The 10,437-nt window shown below is 35.6% G+C and overlaps 1 protein-coding gene across 2 annotated transcripts in view; it reads right to left on the minus strand.

The window, feature by feature from the left end:
* LOC148948281 (uncharacterized) overlaps positions 1–9,818 on the minus strand; it is an 84,282-nt gene extending 74,464 nt beyond the window's left edge. The window contains exon 1 of one of the 2 annotated variants that reach the window (XM_089093861.1): positions 9,733–9,818. The gene's annotated coding sequence lies outside the window, so the exon portion shown is untranslated. The remainder of the gene's footprint in view (positions 1–9,732) is intronic. The other variant, XM_089093862.1, reaches the window with a different exon arrangement.
* Positions 9,819–10,437: the final 619 nt, after the last annotated feature.

Raw genomic sequence — 10,437 nt, forward strand, 5'->3', positions numbered from 1 at the left:
TTATGACAATAGTTAAAAAACTAAGACGAATGTAAATAATCCTTTATCCGTATGTATATGCCCCCTTCAAAGGACCTTTCTATGGTGGTTAGGAATTGTCTTGACATCACAATTAAATTAAAAATTATTTATGTCCTAATAGAACTAAAAAGCATTGTAAAAAGCTAAGTCGAATAGGCACTAACCCGTGTATGAAACTAGATGCCCCCTTGGAAAAACCATGCTCCGTAGGCTAGACTTTGACTTTTCATCCCAATTAAATTAAAAAATAAGCATTTTCAACTAGAAATAAGGAGCATCGTTAAAAACTAAGACGAATGCAAATTATCCCGTATATGAAGTGAGCTGCCCCCTTAAATTAAAAAATAAGCATTTTCAACTAGAAATAAGGAGCATCATTAAAAACCAAGACCTTTAAACTGACGACACTGTTCAAACACCACTTGTGTATTATACAGAACGCATCAAAGAAGTAAAGCTAGGTCAAATCATAAGACCATTTTATCATCGTTAACCATTTTCATAGATTGATATTGTTCCAAATTTATAATATATAAGGTATGAATTAACATGCTCTCCAGGGTTACCTTAACTGCTAATCACTTTAACCCTTTTTTTCTCCATCTTCCAAGCTCCGATGTCTCTGATTGGCTCCTAAAAAATGGATGTTGGCTCGAAAAACACTCTGCTTGAAAAACTTGGAGTTGAAACAAACTTGTGTGGGGAATCCCCGTTCATACTGTTATCTTTTTTTTGCAATGTTTAGGAACCGGAGAGGAATCCCCGCGCGTTTGGAAAGGTACCAACGGGGCATAATCAAATAGAATATAGTTTCATTACAGGTTTAATCACGTGAAGAGGTCCCATACAACAACGATGGAATGAGCTAAGCACTATAGAATAGATTGGAATGGGTCATAGGTCCTTAGTATTACATGGGAAGAATCAAAAACATTTAAAGAGACTTGGGACAGATCAGAAGCCCTTTGAATAACATGGGAAGGAATAAAATCCCTGATAATAGCATAAGAAGGAATATAAACACTTATAATAACGTAGGAGGGAACAAAAACCCTTATAATAGCATGGGAGGGAACATAAGCTCCTAGAATAGCATGGGAGGGAACATAAACCCTTAGAATAACATGAGAGGGAACATAAGCCCTTATAATAGCATGGGAGGGAACATAAGCCCTTAGAATAGCATGGGAGGGAACATAAACCCTTAGAATAGCATGGGAGTGAACATAATCCCTTAGAATAGCATAGGAGGGAACATAAACCCTTATAATAGCATGGGAGGGAACATAAACCCTTAAAATAGCATAGGAGGGAACATAAACCCTTAGAATAGCATGGGAGGGAACATAAGCCCTTATAATAGCATAAGAGGGAACATAAGCCCTTAGAATAACATGGGAGGGAACATAAGCCCTTATAATAGCATGGGAGGGAACATAAACCCTTATAATAGCATGGGAGGGAACATAAACCCTTATAATAGCATGGGAGGGAACACAAGACCTTAGAATAGCATGGGAGGGAACATAAGTCCTTAAAATAGCATGGAAGGAAACATAAGCTCCTAGAATAGCATGGGAAGGAAAATAAACCCTTAGAATAGCATAGGAAGGAACATAAACCCTTAGAATAGCATGGGAGGGAACATAAGCCCTTAGAATAGCATAGGAAGGAACATAAACCCTTAGAATAGCATGGGAGGGAACATAAACCCTTAGAATAGCATAGGAAGGAACATAATCCACCCAAATCCATAAGTACATGCTCTGGAAAGACGCCAAGGAACATAAGGCAAGAAAATCCATAAGTACATGCTCTGGAAATGTTTTTGCTATACGTCTGTGCAAATAGCATGGTAATTCCTATAGCTTCACGCAAATCCATAGGTACATGCTCTGGCAATGTTTTTCCTATAGGGGCAAGCAAATAGCATGGTAATTCCTATTGGGACAAGCAAATTTATTATTAGCAATCTACTTAGATTATTTTATGCTAATGAAAAACATTGCCTGTATAATATAAAACACATTTCATACGATACATGACGATATTGCAAATACTACCCTGTATCTTTTTTGCTCTTTCAATGCATATAAATGTGGCTTCATTCAGCTGAAAAACATTGCTTTTTTCAATTGGAATTGACGGACGCACCCATTGCTTTTTCAGACCAAAGGATTCACGTCCTACCCATTGCTTTTTTCAGCCAAAGGATGCACGCCCTACCCATTGCTTTTTTCAGCCAAAGGATGCACGTCCTACCCATTACTTTTTTCAGCCAAAGGATTCACATCCTACCCATTGCTTTTTTCAGCCAAAGGATGCACGTCCTACCCATTACTTTTTTCAGCCAAAGGATGCACATCCTACCCATTGCTTTTTTCAGCCAAAGGATGCACGTCCTATCCATGACCCACCGGTGGGGCATTGCCCCACGTTGGGAATCATGATATTTTTGGATATAAGTGTATGCGTACGTTCACATGAGATTGCAGCTTCTATTGCAGAAATCACGGTTTGTGTTTCCTCTAAATAAAAAAAAAACAAAACTTATCCAAAAAATTACAAGAAATACTTTGTTAGAAAATATTTTCGGGTATAATGTGTTGAAAATACTCCAAGACAAGGTCAGAACTTAATTAGCGGAACACAATGCCATCTTCAAAACACTTCCATCAAAGCTCCCTAAAGAACAGTCTTATCGTTGACTTTTCAGTAATACTATATCCATTTTTGTAATTTCCAGGAAACAAATTACAAATCTAAAAGAATGACAATATCGCGTGACTAAAACTTGTGAAAAGGGGAAAAAATAATCAATTTATCTGTTTAACTTATCATGACAAATGACGAGGTATTCATGAGAGATTATTAAATTTAAAACGTAATAAATTTCAGAAAACAGAATGTCTCATGTCGAAACTTAGTTACTTCGGGAAAAAAAGGGGAAAAATAAACCTCTCCGATTGTTTGTATACTTTTTGCTGTATTATTTAATGAAAATATTGTTGGTCTAGTTTTATTTAGTTTATATAACTATATAAAACTAGTATTTATATGCTAGTTTTATATAGTTTCATATAGTTTTTTATATAGTTTTTTATAGTTTTTTATAGTTTTATATAGTTTTATATAGTTTTAGATAGTTTTATATATTTTATACTAGTTTTATATTTAATACTAGTTTTATACAGTTTAATAATACTATTATTAAAGCACGATTGATACCACAACTTCTTAGTTCCAGGTTTTTTCACCTCACATTTCTGGTTCTAGGGTTGTTTCCTTTTTTATGTTTCCATTTTACGAAAAATTATTGTATAATTTTCACAAGGCGTCGCGTTAAAGCTTTAAGGTAACCATTTAATCAGGAGGCTTAAAAAAGTGCCTCGGGAGGTGGCACGACCCGTACAGCCCATCGGACAAGGGCCGAAAGTTATGAAGAACCGCTCATTTGTAAAGAAGAATTTATAAATAACTCTTCGAAATTTTTGGATAACAACCCCAGTTCACACTAATAACTTTAAATGATAACGCTTATCAGCGAATTGGATTAGAAAGCTACGAATAGGATACCTTGTTGGAACTTGCGCCGTACAGAATGTTTCCCATTTTTTTCGAATTTTCAAAACCTTTCTTTTTTATTCAAAGCACGACGGGGCCATATTTCGATCGGTGAAGGGAATTTTAGACACACAACCGGTGTCCTGCGTAATTAGTACTTGTGAAATTCCCTTTCCCCACAGAAAATTCTCCCCGGGCAATTGGCCCGTGGCAAATACTCTCCCCATATAAAATTCAAAAGGCAAAGGGAAATTAAAACAAAGAACAGAGAAAAGAAAGGATTCTGCAATATTCTATCTATATTCAGAAATACAGGTAGAATATATGGTGTAGAATGTATTTTAGTAATTATTTTTATATTTTATTTTTTTTGTTTCTGTTCATGGAGGCTGGGGATTGAGTTATCATAGCAGGGCTAGATGAAGGTCGAGGAAATGGACTTGCCCGCTTATTTCAAAAACCAGGAGATCAAGCTTCGCTTGATGAAAACTGTCAACCACCAGCTTGAAATCTCGTATAGACCGGCATTATGTCGACAGTTGGTTCTGTTCAGCTGATTTCAGCTAGCGAAAGATTTATAAGAAATATATTAAGGGGGCTGGGAGGGGGGGGGGAGCGAATTCTCCCAAAGTCATGACCTATCTAAATCTTTTTTTATACTAGAAAATGTTAGTATACCAACTTTCAGAAAAAATACAGTGCTTTTTTCGAGGAAAAATATACATACAATTATTCCTCGTTTAATAAAAGAGATGAGCAAATTTTACAAAATTGCATTTTAGCCAAAGGAATAATAGATAAACGGTGATCATATTCTAACAATTTCAATTAAGCATTGAGACAGATGTAGTCCATCGTGATTATCAAAGTCAAAGAACGCCTCTTTTCTATTTCCCCTCAACCACCGATCGAATCGAACCAACGCTCATAGGTTATTGGAAAAGGTCTCTTTTGAAAGGCAATTGTATTCTCAAGTGCCCTTTTTGTGTGTTTGAAGTGATTGGGGGGATAACTAGGTCATCATTTTGGCCCCTTCCTTGTCTTTAGGAAAGAGTTCATTCATTGGCATTTGTGCTAAACGCTTACATTTTCTCTGCAAGTGTATTGAATGGGTATCCGCAAATAGCACACTTAGAATTGTCAACTCGCCATACTTTTTGCACTCTAAAATATTCTCATTTAAACGCTCGCTGAAAATTCAAAGAGGGTGGGTTTGAAGGGACGACAATCCTCTTTCCCTTACAAATGGGATAATTTCTGTTCATTTTGGGTTTCGATTTATTCTTTAGTTTCATTTGAAAAAAAAATGCTCTTTGTATGTATATTAAAACGTTTAAAAAAAAAACTGGTGTAAACGATTAGCCATTTAAAGCTGATTTTGGAAAGGGGTCTGTTAATTCGGTCAATTTTAATAATAACAGTTTATTGCGAAAATAAACTTGCAGAAATTTCGAAAAAGAGCTTGAAAACCCCCAAAATAGCACCGGATCGAAAATACCATTGCACCATTCGAATCATCGTGGCTGGATAGCTATACGGCATAATTGCAGTCTCTCACCTTGCAAAACAAGGGAAATCACTTTTCCATCCCCATTTTTTTCTCTTTCCCGCTAGCGGGGTACGGAAACATCATAAAGAGCTGTTTAATATCTCTTTATAAATATATTTTTTATTACTACGTTCTTTGTATAAACTTGGCTTAATAACGCCGTCATAAAGTAACATTAGGCACCAAAAATTGTGCTTTTTTGCCGTTTCTGGAATAGGAAATCTGGGAAGGCATGAAACCAGTACCATCATAATCTTCAGGTCTAAAATCCAAAATTTGAGATTTACAGTCCTCCACCTTCTTGCATAATTCCACTACCAACCCCCTTAATAAGTTTTATATGTCGTCTGCAGAACTCGCGTGCTGCTGCAACATCATATAGAGATGTTTAATGGCTCAAGCCTCAAACCAAATCTCTTGCTCATGAAAACGTTCTTGTCATAGACTCGTCTAGATAGCAGCATTATAAAGTGCCAGATGACACCGAAGATGGTATTTTTTTTTGGCAACATTTTTGGAGTTAAATGGCTGGGAAACATAAAAATATGATTGAAATCCCTTAAATGGAGGCTTACAACTCCCTCTCTTGTAAAATTTTCCTCCCAGTCTCTAGTAAGCGAAAACTAAAAAATAATTTCCGAAAAAAAAGCACATAATAAAAAAATTATTAAAATCGGTTTGGACTTAACAGTAAAAGCTAATCACATAAAAAATTTGCCAGAAATTTCAAAAAACAGTTTGAAACACAGACCTCTCTTTTTTTCTTGTTCCTCCCGTACCAGAGGTGTGCCAAAATTCGTAGAAAGCTGCCTAAGAGCTCATTTGAAGGCTAATACTTATATCTATGTACTTAACATAACTTTTTCTTGAGAGCATTAGCGTAAGGTGGTACATAGCACTAAAAAAAGGCCTTTTTCAGTCGTGTAATATTGAAATCTGCATGGCCCAGAATCCTTAACCGCTTGCTTAAAATCTCCCTCCTGAATGTCGCCCCCTGTCACCTTAGTAAGTCAAAATGAGAAAACGGGTTTGGGAAAAACTACCTAGAAAAAAAAACAAAAATTCACACAAATTGAAAACTTATTCGGAAATAACGGTAAAAACTATTTATCTTTATACTTACAGGAAAGGTAAAGTACTGTAACACATTTAAAACTTAAAACGAACAGAAATTATCATGTATATAAGGGGTTCACCCCCTCGTCAATACCTCGCTCTCTGCGCTAAAGTTCGAATTTTGTTCCAATTACTTAAGAATGGCCCCTGAATCATAAAGGTTGTTATATAGAATAAATACCTTTTTTGAAAGTACTAAAAAACAAACCTATAGCGTAAAGGGTGAGGTATTGACAAGGGGGTGAACCCCCTCATATCTGTAATAATTTCTGTTCGTTTTAAGTTTTAATATTACTCCTTACTTTCAGCTGAAAAAAACTTGTTTTTTTAAATTTAGTTTCTGATCATTTTTTAAATAATGCTGGGAAATCCGGCACCTCTTCATGTGAAATTCCCTTTCGCCTTTGAAAAATTCCTCCGTGGAAAGATCCTACCACGTAACTCCCTCCCCCGACCCCCACCTACCAGAAAAATCCACCTGAAAACGTCTGTATACTTCCCAATAACTAATACCATATGTAAACAATGGGCAAAGTTCTTAACTTTCAGCCCTTCCCCCAAGGACTGTGGGGGATTAGGTCATCCTGAGAGACACACATTTATTAGATTTTTCGACTATGCTGAACAAAATGACTTTCTCAAAATGTTGATCGGATGACTTTGGGAAAAAATGAGCGTGGGAGGGGGCCTAGTTGCCTAGGGGCCTAGTTTTTTGGTCACTTGAAAAGGGCACTAAAACTTTTAATTTTCCGTTCAAAAGAGTCCTCTCCTTATATTCTAGGATCACTGGGTCGATACGATCACCCCTAGGGGAAAAAAATAAATAAACACGCATCTCTGACCTTTCTTCTGGCAAAAAATACAAACTTCCATATTTATGCAGATATGAGCTTGAAACCTCTGCATTAGGGTTCTCTGATACGCTGAATCTGATGGTGTGATATTCATTAAGATTCGTTTGCTTTTATGGAGTCTTTCCCCCTTTTTCGAAAATAAGGCAAATTTTCTCAGGCTCGTAACTTTTGATGTACATTTGAAATCAGCATCAATCGGTAATAAAATTTCATTTTTTAAGTTTCGGTTACTATTGATCCGGGTCGCTCCTTACTTACAGTTTGGTACCACGAACTGTTTGCAAATGAGAAAACAAGTTTGAGGAAAAAATGTCTAGTAAAAAAAATTCACACAAATTCAAAACTTATTCAGGAATAATGGTAAATAATATCGGTTTCTATTCTAACAGGAAAGGTAAAGTACTGAAGCACATTTTCGGGAATTTCAAAAAAGAGCAAGAAACTCTGGCGTGGATTGAGATGGCTAAGGTATGTTCTACGGATGAAGAATGACAGATTACCAAAAATTGTCCTTTTCGGCCATCTGTCTAAGGCTAAACGAAAAGCAAGTTGTCCTCGGTTGGGGTGGGAGGGTATCGTAAGGACATATTTTGGGGAAATGGGAACTTCCTGAGAGGGAGGCTCAGAAGATTGGGATGGAGGAGGAGCGTGCGTAGCTGTGTTGGGCTCAGGCGGCCTGGTACTGCAGTGAGTTCTTAAAAGTAGTAATTGTAGTTTTCAAAAGTCTGCATATAGTGCAGTTTCTAATCCCAGTTTCTTCAATGCTACTGCGTGAACTGTTGTGTATACCAAAGCTGGTATGACCGTTTTGTTGTATCTTTTTCTTTTTCTTTGTACTCCATAGTGTATTATTCTTATGTTTCATGTGGGCTATAAAAACAATTATTATTAGTATTATAGGACTATATTCCATGAACAATTAAAATTTTCATCTAAAACTCCCTAAATATTCCAAGAAAAATTTAAGAGAATTTCGAAGTAAAACCTACAATTAATGCCCAAATTCAACAAAATCCCACTTCAACTTCTTTAGTCTCTTCGCTTTCGCTGGGTAGAGATCTTTTTGCAAGATTTATTATTTTTACTTTTTAAAACTTAAAACCAAGAAACAATTTATGCCAAAAACAAAGTTTTTCCGATAAAAGTAGAGAGTTAAGTTTAATCTTAAAAGGAACAAAAACTATTGCGTCACAGTTTATGCAATATATTTGTGAAAAACTGTCAAATAAATTTATTCATGATACTTCCATATATTTGTAGAATTCTGGAAAACTAATGCTTTACTGAAAACACAAAATCAACGCAACAAAACAGGATTAAGACCACAGAAATCTTTAAGTAGCTTGTATAAGATAAAGACTGATTTACAGGACTCTCAATAGTCCTTTGGCTATTAATCAACAAATTTTACAAAATTATTTTATTTCTCTAAAAATCTCAGGCAAGCTCAGTTTTCAGTAAACACCAGGTTTTCTAAATTCTAAAAATATAGGGAAATATCACGAGTCAGTTTATTTGAATTTTTTTCAGATATATTTTATATAAGCTGCGAACAGTAGTTTCTGTTACTCTTTAGTTTCAACTTTACTATCACGAGAAAACCTTCGTTTTTGTTAAATCATACATACATAGGAACAGCCGAATACCTTTCTCTCCTGGAAATAGATTGGCTATTTCGTGGACTGACTTAGGTCTGGCTTAGCAGCTTAGCTGGCTAAAGTCTGTACCTTATAAGCGGAATTACTCTATTAAGCTGAATGGCCTTATTATCCTGAAAATTCACTTTAGGGTAAAAATAAGGAAATATGGGCCCTCTGTGTCATGAGATTCCCTATTGAACCCCCCCCAATTCATGATTTTGCGTGAATAAAGTAGCTGATCTCGGGGTGTATATTTGAAACTAGATATAATCTCAGATTCGAAACTTTCTTTTGATATTTAGTTTTGAAGACTGAAACATTCAAAATGTTCTTTAAAGAATATAAATCAAATGAATATTTTAAAATTAAGGTTCAAAAATATCTCTTTGAGAGTATCTTGGGTAAAAAAAAGGGTACTTAGAAGATATACGCCCTACCTAATGTTCTTCTAATATTTTTGTCTGACACTAAAACCTAATGAAATATACCAAAGTAAGATAAAAATATAATACTTTAGAAGCAAATTTAGGCTATATATTTGCACATTGGGGGGGGGGTAAAGTATTGCGGTTCTGCATGTGTTAGGTACAATTGTTCTGCATATTATGTAGTAAGAATTGTTTTCTAACTTCACACTGTCCAAATACTTTGCTAGCAACCCCCCACCCCAACCCACCCTCTTATGCAAATATATAGCTCAGATTATATATTTTTCATCTATTATGTCACTTCTTTCCTCACACTAAGCTGAAAAAACTAACAGAAAAAAAACGGTTTCTATGATTCGTCAATGAATGAACACCTTGAGCGGCAGGGCATCTATCACACAATGACCAAAAAAACAGTTAGGTTTTGAGGAGGGGGTTGTGATGTTCATACAGATAATTTGGTTTCTTATTTTTAATCCTGTAGATTCCAGTCTAGAAAATATTAAAGATCTTGCCATTTGTATTCCTAACTGACACGGAAACAAAATAAATATTCTTACTATCGATGGCTATCCCTCCACAACTATTCTCTATGGAAAGCCAATATGAACTGACTCATTTATTTCAAGTATCCCTATGAAATCCCTCAGAAGCCACTTCTTGTGGGGATCTCCTAAATGATGTCACACTTCCTTAGGGCAAAATTTCTAACAGATATCGCGCACCCATCATAATAACCAATAGCAAGAGGTACGAGTTTCTCCCCAAGGCAACATTTGAAAGGCTAGGAGGCGGGTGGAAGGAAGCGATTAATGCTTTCTGGCAAATAATGGGGAGAAAATGAAAAAGCCTTCTTGATATTATCCTAACAGCGTAAACATTGGGGAATCGATTGAAATGCTTTGTATTTAATGTCCTCGGTTTTTGAACATAAGGTGTAGTGTCTCATTTTGCCTTATAAATGAGTTCCCGGGAATGACTTAATATACCAGTGACAGTGAACTGAAATATGACCATTTGGTTTGGTTAAATGAAAACTTGCAAATTCACATGTACCTTAAAAAAATGTGTAATTCAATTTTTAATGAAAAAGGCCCCCATTTCAGGACGTGAAAAATCAGTAGAAATCACCAAACAGCCTAAGAAGACCATATATTTCCTTTGATGGTGTATTTGTCTTGGGAATTAAATTAATGTTTTAATATCTATGAACGAAAAGCATTGACAAATTTAAATAATTAGTTTTGTACACGGATTTTCACGCT

This window comes from Artemia sp. Qi Xiang Cuo, chromosome 9, assembly GCF_049724085.1.
Source record: "Artemia sp. Qi Xiang Cuo chromosome 9, ASM4972408v1, whole genome shotgun sequence".
Lineage (NCBI taxonomy): Eukaryota > Metazoa > Arthropoda > Branchiopoda > Anostraca > Artemiidae > Artemia > Artemia sp. Qi Xiang Cuo.